The sequence below is a fragment of the Gossypium arboreum genome, chromosome 4 (genome assembly GCF_025698485.1).
Source record: "Gossypium arboreum isolate Shixiya-1 chromosome 4, ASM2569848v2, whole genome shotgun sequence".
Classification (NCBI taxonomy): Eukaryota; Viridiplantae; Streptophyta; class Magnoliopsida; order Malvales; family Malvaceae; genus Gossypium; species Gossypium arboreum.
In genome coordinates, this window is record NC_069073.1 from 94,438,856 (window position 1) to 94,452,318 (window position 13,463).

General features: G+C 33.9%; 1 non-coding gene across 1 annotated transcript; it reads right to left on the reverse strand.

Moving 5' to 3' along the window:
- Positions 1 to 10,693: 10,693 nt before the first annotated feature.
- Positions 10,694 to 10,799, reverse strand: LOC128292433 (small nucleolar RNA R71). Its single transcript, XR_008282418.1, has one exon. It is a non-coding gene; the product is annotated as a small nucleolar RNA R71 (small nucleolar RNA).
- Between the last annotated feature and the right edge of the window lie 2,664 nt (positions 10,800 to 13,463).

Consider the following 13,463-nt stretch of genomic DNA (forward strand, 5'->3'; position numbering starts at 1 on the left):
TTCAAATAGAAAAACAACTTCCTACCTAAAGTAGGAATAGGGTGGATGATATCCCCTAGTAATCCTAATAGGGTTGCCACCCCTTCATATTACATAAGGGGATTTTGAGACTCTCTCAAATTAGGTCCAATTACAAGTACTTCCTTGACTTTTTGAACTAGTACTTTGTAATTTGATCCAACCCAATTCTGTTTTTCTATTTCTCGAAATAAACTTCAAAATTTTATATTAAATAGTTTTCTCATCTCCATTTTACCCTGATAAAATTATAAGAATTTTACCCTAGGTAAAATTTTTTAGAAAATATGTTTAATATTTCACCATTCAACATTTTCATTATGACCGAATGGTTTATTTTCATTTTTGGGCTTTAAAAATAACTAAAAATATAGACACATTCTTCCAATCATTTCTGAGTAATCTATGTTCATTTGCAAATGAACCATTTCTCAATTTAATTTTCATTTCCATTTTGAGTAAGCCACATTTCCAAATGATTCCATTTCTCTATTTCTGAATGTTTTCCATTTCTCTATTTCTATTCATTCTGTTTATTTCAATTCAAATGCACAATTCATTTCTGGTTTCAACAAGCTAGTGGAGGGGCTGATTGAACATAAGCAATTAGGGCTCAAATGATTTATAATTATGTTTTTTCTCCTATTAATTATGAACTCATTTATTCATGAAGTCATTCCACTATAGTATCGTGACTGAGTTCTCCCAAACGACATACCATTATAAAAGCAACTACTCGGTGCTCGTCCAATGACCTTGTCATAAATGTGTATCCTTATATGATATCCTTGATCTCTTTAGAATAATATTCATTCTCCCAATATAATCCTATTTTATCTCATCGTAACCATTACATCTTTAACCACCTCCGAATGTACTAACGTCTAGAGTGTGAATACTACTACAAAATATTTGGAATTGAGGTGGTGTCCGCAAGTATACAGGTTAAGTTGTAATCTAGTTACAAAAAAGTAGGTAAGTACTCTGAGAATTGTACCCTAAGGATTACAATTTGGGGAAAACTGCTGTCAAGCCAATTACTGGAAATAATTACTTGAGTCACGAATTAGTAATGTTGATAGAGAAGCAAGATGATGATAATACTAATAAACTAAATAAATTGAATTAAACTAAATCTATTCCTACAGTCATGTATCGACTTCTCTTATCCCTTGTTTCGACTACACGATTTCCTTTAGCCCATATCCAATTTTTTTTACCTAATTAACTATTGATGTAGGGTTCTAATCAATCAACTAGTCGATACCCTAGCAAGATCTTTCAATATGTTCGGTAGAATAGAGAGTCGGCAAGAACTACTTATTTTCTGATTTCACAGTCCCAACTGGTTCGAGGTTAAGGTGATCACATATATGTCATACCAATTTTGAGTTAATTCTCACCTAAATGACTTCCTAAGGTTGTCAAGCTTAGGGTTTAAGTTATTTGTCTCCCAAACAGTTAATTAAGAATAAAAAAAACCCTATGTATATTTTCTATATCCCTAAAAATTATGTGTTTAAATTGATTACAATGGCCTTTATATAGGCTAAACTCAGAATATTAAAGTGCCTAAAATATTCTTGAAGCCCTTAGAGTTCAACTAGGACATATACTCCTAATTTCCCTAAAAAAATGTAATTAAAACATGTAGGAGTTTTTGGGCTATGCAAGGGCTTGGTTGCAACACAGGCTTGCGAAGTTGCAACCAGCCACAGGGGGTATTTTGCGACATAAGATGACCGTGTTGCAACATCGAGGGTAGTTTCACTTCAGAACTTGTTTTTGGCTTCTATTTTAGATGTTGAGACATCAATGTCTTGGTGTCGCGACATAAGCATTAGTTTTGGCTCGAATAAGCATCTTTAGCTCCTGATTTGACCTACAAGACTATGTAACCTTATTTAGATATTTAAAATGTAATGAAAACTACTAGAAAGCATACATTACTACTTTAATTATGAAAACCTAAGATGCTTTGATTTAGCTATTAAGCAAGCTAAAGTTATGTGTAAAAAGGAAGTAAATACTAGTGTAATTCATTGCAGATCACTCCTTCACACTTTACTTGTTTCTTGTCCTCAAGCAACCAAAACACATATATTAGGAAAAAGAGAAAATAAAAAAAAATATGAAAATGACTTAATTTCTTTCTTTAAACAAGTTAAAGTTAGTGAAGATGGATGTAAATAAGAACTTGACACCTAAACTATCCCACACTTAACTTTTTTGCTTGTCCTCAAGCACAAGAAAACTTTTTTGGTTGTCCTCAAGCAAACTAAGTCTAAACACATAGCATGCAATAATAAGGCATCCCTTGGATTTTATTACTACTATAAACATGGTTGTTAAATATTAAATGTATAATAATTCTTATCACACATGTGTCTTAATCTTGATAGTTTGATGCCTTGAAATTTTTTAAAGTAAATTAGGATTAGTTTAAAAAGTTACATTACTAACAAATTCGAAATAATTCCTATGACCAAATGTTTAACAATATCACAATTAACATAAATCAAGTAGATATGTAGCAGACTCCATCACGTGAATAAAAAATATTCATTAAATAAAATTGTTAGCAATTCCGGAAGATTATGCATAAAGAATGCTTAAGTCACATTGATCTTCTGGGAATGGTTTAAATACTAGAAATAGTTAGGCACATGACATTGTTCCCTTTTTTCCCCCTTAATTTCCAATCCAAGCTCACCACATTTTGTCTCCCTTTCTCACCTACCTTATCTCTCCATGTAGGAAGATACAATATAATACTAGCAAATACGGTCAGCATAATGAGTTCTGGTGCACTGATGTCTAAGTTTTCTCTCACTTTTGTGACTTTTTGTTTTGTCACTTTAACATTTTACTCTTTTCTTTGTCACAATGCTTTTGTTTCTGTTTTGTAATTTTTCTTCTTGTTTTTACTTTTGACTTTTTCCAAATTTTTCTGTGTCACACATTTTTTCCTGACCTATAATCACTGTATCACATTGTTTCTTTCTTTTTCGCTCTTGTTTTTTTTTTTTTTTGAAACCATTGTGATGTATCTACCTAAACCCTCAATATCTATGGCTTGACGTCTATTCCGTAGTGTATTAAAGGACTAAGGATAGGGAAGGTTTCAAGTTTTATGTGTGGCCTTTGGGTTTCAATTTGGTTGGTTCATCAAAAAGGAGTTATCAAAATGGTTCATCAAAAAGGAGTTATCAAACTCAAATAAGGATACTAGGGATTTATGACATTAAGGTATGGTCATTTGAGAACTGGCTATTCAAACAATACCTTAGATCATCCTTAAGCATCCCACCATACACAATTTCTTTCATGCTTCAATTTGAATCGAATAAATAATAATTAATTCAAGCATCCATGGCTCTATGACTATCTAAAAGACTTATATCTCATATGGCATCATCAAACATTTTTACTTAGGTACTTCTAATCTATTATGCAATTTAACTAAGTAACCTAATCAATTCCTCTTAAAATAATCAAATTATCTCATATCAATAAAAATTTCATGCTTGACAAAAATTATTACATGTTTTATTATTTTCAACCACTATTCACAAGTGTTAATAGAAATAATAATATATATTTTAAAGAAATAATCAACTAAAGCAAAGTAAACACATAAACAAAAAACATACAAACTAATCCTCTACACTTTCCCCTACACTTTAGAACACATATTGTCCTTAATGAAAAATAATTAAAGTGTAAATAAGAAAGCTTCCCTAAGTAGGCTAGATCCTTGTTGTTATGATAATCTCGGGATTTGAGTGCTCCAAGTGGACAAAAAGTGTACCAAAAAAAATACTCTATGACAAGAAATATGAAATATAATATAAAGAAAATAAAAAGAAGAAGTATCGATAATAGATGATAGAACGCCTAAAATAATTTAAATAAACTTGGGCCTTCAATGTTGCAAGTGTGTTCTAGCTAGGATGCCACGACATTAGGGCGTGATGTCGCAACGTAAAGCCCAGTTTCTGCCTGCTTCGATATTTTTTTTTATTCTGTCACTCTATGGTATCTACACCTGTTGTGGGAAAACTAAGCACAATGAAGATTAATAAAAATAATATAAACGAATGAAAACGAAAATAAAAATGAAAAAAATTTAAAATAGGGAATAAAAGTTCTTCCAAAATTGGGATGATCTGTATTGCCACCATAGAAGAACTTCCAGTTGGTTCTCGACACTTTGATCCGTCGATTGTTCCATTGCCAGTATATACAAACCAGTCCCTTCTGTTGATTCCATTGATATTGCCTTATTTTTTTACAGATACAACATCCACATTACAAGCCACTTGGTGCTAAATCCGAGCTAGCCCCAAATTTTTTTTCAGGGTATTATTGCCTCGAGCTTCCTCCCTTTCATGTCGTGTGAAATTTTGGTCACTTAAGTTTTATTTCCCTTGTCAGATGAGAATGAGTCGAACTTATAGATCTCTCCGCTAGTACCTTCTCTGCTATGGCCAAAAAGTGTATTGGCTTTTCTACACTTTCATTCAGAATCGATTTAAGTTCCATGTTAATGGTTACTTATAGTTTTACGTTAGCAACTACATCTACTGTTATGTCTGATTCTACATCAATTGGATTGGAGACTACTTTGGTCATATTCAACTCATCCCAGGATCTTCAGTTCCAAACTCTTGTTGAATACTATTGTCTAATTCAATGTAGTCAACATTAAAACAAGGGTCTCCAGGATCAAGGTTGGGAACATCATGCACGACCTCTTCCCTTGGAGCTAGCGCCTTGGATATTTCTTGCAGCGTTTTCCATTTCTGTTCCATGATGTCTAACATGTTTGATAATCTTTTAGAGTTGGACAACTCAATGATTTTGCATGATGGCATCTTATGCAAGTCATGAGGCTCATCTGAGTGTTTGGCAATATCATTGTCTTTGTGATAAACAATAAATTATACATATTTTTACCCCATGTTTAATGCATTTTATAGATGATTTCTCGTTAGATTTGGTGAATTCGATGCTCCTAATGCTTTAATTTCATGTTTTGTACTCAGAAGAGCACCAAGAGTCAAAAGGAGCCAAAAAGGGACAAAACGGACCAAATCGAGAAGATGACACGGCTTAAGCCTTGCCACACGGGCAGCTCACATGCCCGTGTCTTTCAAGGGTGTCGACCAAGGCTTTCACGATTCACACAGCCTGGCCATTGACCCACACGGCCGTGTGCAATTTAACAGCTCGAACACGGCCGTGTCACACGGGCGTGTCCCTGCTGAGCCCAAGTTAAGTCCAATCCGAAAAAAGCCACTTTGGAGGGTTTCTAGGCATACCAAAGCCTATAAATACGTACTAGAGGAGGAGAAAAAGTGGGACGGAGAAGAGGGGTAAGGGATTACCCCAAGGAAGCTGATTGATCCATCTCAAAAGTCGGATTCATCATCAAGACTGAAGATCTCTCCTCAATTCCCCTTCAAGAGTTTTGGGTTTTCTTTATGTTTTGTATTATTTATTCTTCTGAGATGTTTTCTTATTTGGTTATGAACTAAATCCCCTGAATACCTAAGGGGAATGACACCTAAGATGAATCTTGGTATTGTTTTCTGAATCGTATGATAAATATTTAACTTGTTCTTAATTCTTGTTTTGATATCCCAGGATACTGATTCAAGACACGCTCTTATTCAGAGGAGGAATAGACCCTGTCTAAAAGTAGAGTTGATTACGCACCTAGAAATAGGGTGACTAGATTTTGTCGGATTAGGGTGAAACCTAATAAGGGGATCCATAGATCGAGTTAATGCAACCCTAGAGTGTTAATTAGAGAAAAGTCTCGGTTATTCAATCTAGGGATTAGACATTATTAGTCTTGAATAGGGATAATAACATAACTTAGGGATCTCTACAGAACAAGTTGAATGAATAAATCGTCCGATTCGGAGCCAGAATAACAAGTAAAATCTAGGTGGATTTTTCCTTAGGTATTGTCTCAAGTCAATCGATTTTCCCAAAAGCAATTCCCCAATTCTTTTCTGTAACGCCCCGTACCTGAGACCGTTGCCGGAGTCGAACACGAGGTGTTAACGGACTTAATTCATTTACTTACACAGTTCATTTTAAAATTTCCAGACAAGCTGGCTAACTGTATCACAGTCACTTTAAAAATCATATCTCGAGTTCCAAAACTTTAAAACCGATTCCGTAAATTTTTCCTGAAACTAGACTCATATATCCATCTACAAATGTTTTTTCTAGAATTTTTGATCGGGCCAATTAGTACAATTTATTAGTTAAAATCTCCCCTGTTTCGGGGTTCGACTACTCTAACCTCTGTGTATTACGAATCAGATATCTCCCTGTACAGAGCTTCAATGACTATGCCGTTTGTATCTAATAAAACTAGACTCAATAACAAATCTGTACATATAATTCATGACTTTTAATTATCTTTGTAAAATTTATGGTGAATTTCCAAAGTTATAACAGGGGATCCAGAAATCGTTCTAACCCTGTTTCACAAAAATTAAAACATCTCACAAAATATAGCTCATATACCTGTTTTGCTTCTTCCATATGAAAATAGACTCATCAAGCTTTGATTCCTTATTTTATTCATTATTTAATTCCATTTTTGCTATTTTTAGTGACTTTTCAGACTCACTTCACTACTGCTTTCTGAAAAATGTTTTGTGGTAAATTTTACCTATTTCATGGTTTCCATGGATTAGCTAGTAATTTGACATACATAGGACCAAATATGATCATAACTAGCCATTCCAATGGCTGATCATTTACCTAACATTTCCATACCACTCAATAACCAAATCATAAGACCATGCATATATACACAAAAATGATTTTAATGCCATACTCAAATTATACGAGCCATTTTCGCATGGCTATACACACATACATTACCAAAAGGTATTTAATTAACAACAAAAGTCAACCCTATACATGCCATTATCAAAGTTCAACTAAAATATACCAAAAGGGCTTAGATAGTGTGGACAACTTCGACTTTGACACTCCGAGTCCGATAGTTGACGAACAAAATCTATAAAACAGAGAATTAAAGCAAAAATTAAGCACTTGATGCTTAGTAAGTTTAAGTAATGAAATCATTTAAAAGAGTGGCATAATAATATCAAAGTTTACTTGTACTATCATTTGGCCGAATAGTAACATAATTAAGGTACCATTTTTTTTTATTCATAGCACAAAGGTAAAATCAATATATCCAATAAAATTCAATCTATAGCCGAATCCATTCATCTCAAATTTCTATGTCAATCTCATGCATATACACATACATCTCATGTTTGTGAAATTGAATTCTCTAATTTGAAACTCATACATTATGATCAGATTGTAAATATTTGAATGATTTTAACAATGGTCTAAGCATACCCACCGAGTTGCGTAGTCGTAATTTAAAATCAATCGTATTCTCAACGAGAGTGAGTTACTTACCTGGTTATCTTACAGTAAGTAGCACATGTGATTAAAATTATTCCAACATGTATTATATGATTTCTCGTACGAACACTTATGGGTTTTCACCCTCAAATATTATGCTGGCACAAACATCCTTCGAAATCAAGCCCGATTCTTAGCACTGGCTCAAAAGCCCTTCGAGACCAAGCTCGGATTAGACCACTGGCTCGAAGGCCCTTCGGAACTAAGTCCGGTTATGACACTGGCTCTAAAGCCCTTCGAAACTAAGTTCAGTTATTAGCACTGGCTCAAAGGCCCTTCGAGACCAAGCTTGGATTTAAACCCTGATTAGCATTCACACATATATGCATATATATATATATATCATATCACATATGGATATCATTCCTGATACTCGAATACAATTACAGCATGTTACTAACCATACATCGTTCGATTCATTAATCCTAAACAAATAACATGATCCCGTTTCATTAATCCACAAGATTTTCATAACCATTCGGCTACAAGTAAATACCTTATTTATTTTGTCATGTAATTCAAGTAGAATCGTTAGGTCACAAGTTAATTATTATGCTCATAGATAAATAATTGCCTTATTAAATCATAAGCTAAATTTCATTACTCAAAGACTTACCTCGAGTATAATTTGGGCAGTTACGGATAGACTACTCGACTACTTTCTCCTTTCCTTTATCTGATTTTGATCCCCTTAGCTCTTGAACTTAAATTTAAACAAATAAATTTATTTAATTATTTTTCACTTGGGCAATTCCATTCAATACATGTATATCATAATTTAAGTACAATGACCTTGTCCAATACTATTTAAACATCATGCATTATCGAATTTCATCAACACCATCTAACTTCATATTGAAACACATATCATCCTAAGTCGGTACACAAGTCAAATGCATCATTTAAATTGTCAAAGTCCACTAAATCTACTATTATAGCCTTATAAGATATATATATATTTATTACTAAGTTTAACAAAACATAACATACGACTAAGCAAGCATTCGTACATGAATCATTACTCAACTTTACCAATTGGATAATATGCCTAAGACACCATAAAATACTCCAAATTCTTTTCTCATCAATTCGACTAACTAATTAAATGTTATGACACATTATAAAATAACCTTACAACCACAAAGAAAGTTCGAAAATAAGTCACAATTTAGTCATATCTCTCTATCATAATTTCTTCACTTAAACCGAATTAGCAAGCCCATATAGTCTTTGGTCGAATGCTATTTAACCCAAGTCATCAAGAGTTTTATTATTTAACACTTTAGATATCAATAGCTAAATATGTTAGTTGTACATATATATATATATCATCCAAAACCGAACATAAGAATTTTTTCATATATCTAACATAATTAAATTATTCAAAACCTCACTAGCAAAATATCATGTACTATGCCGAACCAAAAAAAAAATCAAACACCTAGCTTATCCATTTCAAAACACTTAACCGGCCTTTGATCAAGACTTTAAACAAAGTCTATGTTCGGCTATCACACATATGGGTATTATTAGTTTAAAGTTTTAACAAGGTTAATTTCTTTCATCAACAATCTTTTTGTTTCTTTTTCCATCAAAAATTAAGGGTAAAAAAAAAAATCAAGTTCTTCTCTTATATACCATAATCGAAAGTTCCATTCAACCATCTAAATTCAAAATTTTAGTATGGGCTAGGTAAAAAGCATGATGATTAACCTAAAACAAACTAAGATTTCAAAAAAAAAATTAACATAATTTACTAACCTTCTCTTGATTACAAAGGCCGAATGTCCCCCCCCTCTTTTTCTTCTTCTTGTACGGCTAAGAAGAACAAGGTGATACTTTGTTTTCTTCACCCTTCATTTCCTTCTTTTAATTACTTTTCCTTTTTATTTATTTATGTTATAAAATATAAAGCTACTAACTAATAATTAATACATATTATATGTATATAATCCCATCATGGCCGGCCACTACTTATCATAAATGGAAATTTGACATGCAAACCCATCATTTTTATAACATGCATTAATAAGTCACTTCAACATTTGCCTAACACATTTCTAAATTTTCTCACATAAGTCCTATTTAATAATTTCGCATACAAATGACAAAAATTGAAGCATGAAACTTTCACACATGCCTTTTTCACATACAATAAACACAAAATTTAATGGTTAATTTTTTTACGACTCGGTTTTGTGGTCCCAAAACCACTTTCCGACTAAGGTCAAATTAGGGCTGTCACATTTTCTCTGTGCGTTCTTAGTTTAAATAATTAGTTAATTAAAACAAACCCCTTTTATTCTTAGGCTAGATAATAAAAAGATAGTTATTACTAGAACTTTTGGTTCCCTTAGGTATGATATCCCAGTCTTGCCATTACTAAACTATTGTTCGATAGGTGCGCTTGCCTTTTTGTTGTGATAATAGTTAGTCTAGGTTTGATCTTCATTATAAATATTTATTACTTGTTACGAATCACGCGATCAAGTTTTTGGCGTCGTTGCCGGGGAACTGGAATATTAGGAACACTAATTTTTTATTATTTTAGTCATTTATTTTTCTTGCAATTTTATTTTATTATTATTTATTAATTTACTAATTCTTTCTCTTGACAGGTTTTTATAGTTTATGACTAGAAGAAACTCGTCAGGACCATTACTTTTTGATGAAGAAATTGATCGCACAGTTCGTAAAAATCAAAGAGAAATAAGGCATAGCTTACGATACACGGAGAACGAGCGAGAAGACGATAATCAAACCCCAACCGATGAGATGGCTGAAAACCAAGGCAATTAGCTACCTCCTGCAATTGTTGCTAATCAAAATCCTGCTCCACGTATTATGTATGATTATGCTAAACCTTCTTTAACAGGAACTGAATCTAGCATAGTTAGACTTGCTGTAGCTGCAAATACTTTTGAATTAAAACCTAACACTATTCAGATGATACAGCAGTTTGTTCAGTTTGATGGTTTGCAGGATGAAGATCCCAATGCTCACTTAGCAAATTTCCTGGAATTTTGCGATACATTCAAAATCAATGGCATTTCTGATGATGCCATTCGTCTTCGATTATTTCCCTTTTCACTAAAAAACAAAGCTAAACGGTGGTTGAACTCGTTACCACGAGGATCTATCACTACTTGGGAACAAATGACCGAGAAATTTTTACTAAAATATTTTTTGCCGGCTAAAACGGCTAAATTACGTAATGATATCTCTTCTTTTGTGCAGATGGATTTAGAAACACTTTACGATGCATGGGAGAGATACAAGGACTTACTAAGAAGGTGCCTTCACCACGGGTTACCGCTTTGGCTTCAAGTACAAACATTCCACAATGGTCTGAATCCCTCGACTCGGCAAATGGTTGACGCAGCTGCTGGTGGAACCATCAACAACAAAACACCTGAAGAGGCTTAAGAATTCATTGAAGAAATGTCACTGAATAACTATCAATGGCAAGTCATAAGGACTAAGCCAACAAAAACAGCCGACGTTTATAACGTCGACTCAGTTACTATGCTGTCAAATCAGGTAGAACTTCTCAATAAAAAGATTGATAGTTTTCTTGGTTCTACGTAGGTATATCCAGTAATGAGGTATGAGTCAAGTGGAGGAGGTGTGCATATAGAATATCAATCCTTCAATCCCACAACTGAAGAGGAACAAGTCAACTATATGGGTAATAATAACTTTAGATCTCAAAATAACCCATACAGTAATACTTATAATGCAGGTTAGAGGAACCACCCCAATTTTTCCTGGGGAGGTTAAGGAAATCCAAAGCCACAAAATCCTCAGGGTTTTCAACAGCCACCTTATCAACAAGAGAAAAAACCAAACCTTGAAGAGATGCTTTCTAAATTCATCTCGGTGTTAGAAACCCGTTTCAAAAATACCGAGACAACACTTAAGAATCAACAAGCATCGATCCAAGGACTCAAAACTCAGATAGCCCAACTGTCCAAACTAATCTCTGAATGACCACAAGGTAGCCTACCCAGTAATACTGAACCTAATCCGAGGGAACGCTTCAATGCAATTAGCACTCAAGATAAAGAAGGATTCATTACACCCTAGCCAGAAATACAGCAAGACAACGCGATGAACAAAGGACGAGAAGAGGTACACAATAATGATCCCAAACAGGTAAGTACAAATCATGAACCTTGTGTGTCATATCCTAAAGCGATGACGAAAGACAAAACAGAAGAACAATTTGGAAAGTTTGCCAAACTCTTAAAGAAATTACATATTAACTTACCATTTATTGAAGTTCTTTCGCAGATGCCCAACTCAGCAAAATTTTTAAAGGAACTTCTGAGGAATAAAAGGAAATTAGACGCTACATCGCATGTGGAACTCAATGCAGTCTGCTCAGCTATTCTAAAGAATGAGCTACCTAACAAATTAAAGGAGTTTTACAATTCCTTGTTTAATTGGTAGTCTATCTGTGAATAATGCTTTAGCTGATCTAGGACCAAGTATAAATGTTATGCTGTATAAAATGTTTTGTAACACCCCAAACCCGAGACCGTCGCCGGAGTAGAACACGAGGTGTTAACAGACTTCAAACCACTTATTGAGAATTTCCCAGACAAGCTGCCAATCTGTGTACTAGTCGCTTCAAAAATCATAACTTGAGTTTTACAACTCGAAAATCAGTTTCGTAATTTTTCCCTGAAACTAGACTCATATGTCCATCTACATATTTTTTTCTAGAATTTTTGGTCGATCCAATTAGTACATTTTATTAGTTAAAGTCTCCTATGTTACAGGGGTCGACTACACTGACCTTCGTGCGTTACAACTCGAATAACTCCCTGTGCAGGGCTTCAATACTGATGCCGTTTGTTTCTATAGAAACTAGACTCAAAGAGGAATTTATAAATATATGGTATGACCCCTAATTATCTCTGGTTAATTTATAATAAATTTTCAAATTCGGAACAGGGAATCCAGAAACTGTTCTGGCCCTGTTTCACGAAAACCCAAATATCTTTTAACATACAACTCATATGACCGTTTCGTTTCTTCCATATGAAAATGGATTCATCAAGATTCATTTACATAATTTATTCACTATTTAATTCCATTCCTACTATTTTTAGTGATTTTTCACATCCACATCACTGTTGCTGCCAGCATCTATTTCTAGGGTAGACTTTCTCTAACACATAGTTTCTATGATTCAACCACCCCTTTTTCATATATAGTCCAAAATATAATCATGATGACCCATTCTAATGGCTGATAATTGCCAAACATTTCCGTGCCTCTTAATGAGCATATACATACCGAATGATTATAACATTATGCTCAAAACATTTATAAGCCATTTTCGCATGGCTATTCAAAATTTTACATACCAAGTTCAAACAAAACATAATAGCCTAGACATGCCGAAATGTTCTCTTAGACCATCTAAGAAGAAGATACCAAAAAGTCGCTAGTCGGTGTGATGACTTCGATGACGGTCCCGAATACGCAAAAAGTCGAGTCCAAGAAACCTAAAATAGGTGACAAGCAAACACCGAATGAGTATATAACTCAGTAAGTCATAAGCAATGCACTACCAACCATTAATAACATTATCGCAAAAGGAAACAAAATGGAACGAGGCTAATTACTCCATTCAAACCGAACTATACCATAGTTCCTTAGACCATTCGATTCAACCACATACCAAGTTACACATTCACATTCCATATACTAATCAATAGGAGATTTGAAGCATTTCTATACACCATTTTGTTTTCGTCACAATCATACATCTACATGACCTTTCACTCATTCCACGATAATTCTTATGTACGTGACTTCTTACCAAGCTCAACCCCAAATATAAACATAGCGCCTATTAGCCATGAACTCAAGGTACTTACCCGATCCGCTGTCCGTGATCAACTCAATAGTGTCGCACACTCAGTGTCAATAGTGATTCAAAAGCATCTAGTGAGTCCGCACAC